This window comes from Sinocyclocheilus rhinocerous, unplaced genomic scaffold, assembly GCF_001515625.1.
Source record: "Sinocyclocheilus rhinocerous isolate Xijiao unplaced genomic scaffold, SAMN03320098_v1.1 scaffold3629, whole genome shotgun sequence".
In the NCBI taxonomy this organism is placed as follows: Eukaryota; Metazoa; Chordata; class Actinopteri; order Cypriniformes; family Cyprinidae; genus Sinocyclocheilus; species Sinocyclocheilus rhinocerous.
This window is the reverse complement of record NW_015623503.1, coordinates 264396-266877: the sequence shown is the minus strand read 5'-3', so window position 1 is coordinate 266877 and position 2482 is coordinate 264396. Positions and strand designations below refer to the sequence as shown.

Here is a 2482-nt window from a genome sequence, read left to right as displayed (position 1 = left end):
TTAATACTTCTATATAGTGAACTATATTTATAATCTGAAGTCCAGTATTGCTAAATATGAAGTACATACCTGGTTTTGCATAGTGTAATTTATCAGAGACAGTGGGTTTGAAAGCACACACTAATTTATGCTTCATTAAATACACTTCCTCTGCGTTTGGCAGAGATTTTATAATCAAATGGCTTCAGTGTTAACCCATAATAGCAGTTTAAACTCAAGTTCTGTGATGGGTCGTTCTCGAAAGTTGGTGGATCAATCAAAATGGCAGTGATCTACTATATCTGAAGTTCAGTGTTGCTAAATATGAAGTACATACCTTATTCTGCATAGTGTAATATATCAGAGACAGTGGGTTTGAAAGCACACACACTAATTTATTCTTCATTAAATACGCTTCCTCTGGGTTTGGCAGAGATTTTATAATCAAATGGCTTCAGTGTTAACCCATAATAGCAGTTTAAACTCAAGTTCTGTGATGGGTCGTTCTCGAAAGTTAGTTGGTGGATCAAAATGGCAGTGATCAGGAAAACTTCCACTTTGGCAATCTGATCGCCAATGCATCGTCTCTTCCCGATAGAGAAGATCATCACGCTGTTGGTCAGGTTTTTTCCCAGAGCTCCGTTCTCGTCCAGGAATCTCGACGGGTTGAAGATGTGAGGATCCTGCCACTTTTGAGGGTCGTGGTTGACGGACCATTGGTTGATGAACACCACGGTGTCTTTGGGGATGTGGAGACCTTCGATGGTGACGTCTGAGGTGGTGGAGTGCGGTATGGTGACGGGGACGAAGCTGGTGTAGCGCATGGTTTCGTAGATGAAGGCATCCAGGTAGGCCAGGTTGCTCTTGTCTTCTATTGATGGGAGTCTGTCACGACCTACTACTTTATCAATCTGCTCTTGGAGTTTGGTTTGGATTGATGGGTATTTGACCAGTAGAAGAAGCATCCAGTGCAAGGCAGTGGAGACGGTATCCAGACCTGCTCCAATGAGATCAGAAACCGTACCTTCAGTATGAGCCTCAGTTAAGCCCGTCTCCGTGTCTGCATGATCTATCACACCAATAAAGGCATCACTCATGTCTCTTGTGACCTCAGGGTCTAGCTTTGCCTGTGCTCCACCACTTAACCTTTGACAAACGTGAAGAAGTCCTTGTTAAAGTCTTTGAAGTTCTGAAAAATGCTCCTCACAGGATTAGGAAAAGATTGCCAAGAAAACCAAGGCTGTCTTCTATTGATGGGAGTCTGTCACGACCTACTACTTTATCAATCTGCTCTTGGAGTTTGGTTTGGATTGATGGGTACTTGACCAGTAGAAGAAGCATCCAGTGCAAGGCAGTGGAGACGGTATCCAGACCTGCTCCAATGAGATCAGAAACCGTACCTTCAGTATGAGCCTCAGTTAAGCCCGTCTCCGTGTCTGCATGATCTATCACACCAATAAAGGCATCACTCATGTCTCTTGTGACCTCAGGGTGGGTCAGGGTTTGCGGAGCTGCAGTGTCTGTCCAGAGATGACCAAATTAGAAGAATGCAGATTTCAACCTTGACACGGTGTTATATATCTCTAGAGTAGGAGGAGATATATTTTAAAGAATTTTAAAGAATTTAGAACATTTTTGCAGTACATTAAAAATGTAAATGTGAAATTTGAACTGATAATAGATGCAGTTGTTGGACTTGAAGACAGTCAGCATTGTGTTTGTATGTTGTTAGTGGATCTTAGTTGTTTCTCTGCACCTGTGGTTCCAGGACACCTGTGTGAACTTGAGGAGAACTGACTTCATACATCCACTAAAAATGACCAAAATACCAGCTTATTCAAACACACTGAGACTTCAAACGTGATGAAGAAAAGTGAGTATTAGTGAGAAGATCCTGCAGCATTTGAGACATGCATAGATGCTTGCTTTGATACGTTATCTAATATGTTCACATACTGTTTTATTGACTTTTTGGAGGTACTCTATTTGTGTGTATATACATGACAGTAAGAAAATAACAGTGATTAGGCTAAATGGATGTGCGCCTTCGTTTAATGATGGCTTTCGTTTTCTATATATATTTTTAAGAGATCATTTGTTTTATTTGTCTTGCTGTAAAGTGCTGAAATGTCTGATTAAGTTGAATAAAACCATAAAACTTGAAATGCTGTTATTTTATTTTTTACAGAATACATTGCCTAACATATATGAGCTCTGTAGGTCTGCTCTAATTGGTGGGATTTCATTTTGTTTGGAATCCACAATGTGGTGCCAACTGAATGCTAGTGAAATCAAGTCACTTGAGGAATTCAGTCTGTAAACTCGTGAAAGTTTTGAATGTGTTTTAATGCTTCAGACAAAGAACAGATACAAACAATGGAGTTAAATATGTACCATGACTGTGTATTTATCATGAGCTGTAGTTAGAATAATGACTGTTATATAAATTTAATAAGATAATTTGACTTTAAAGATGTGGCTTTACAGAAAAACCTCAGAAACT

General features: G+C 39.8%; 1 pseudogene; it reads right to left on the bottom strand.

Annotated features, from left to right (window-relative positions):
- Positions 1-298: 298 nt before the first annotated feature.
- LOC107706557 (cytochrome P450 1B1 pseudogene) overlaps positions 299-2482 on the bottom strand; it is a 3769-nt pseudogene continuing 1585 nt past the window's right edge.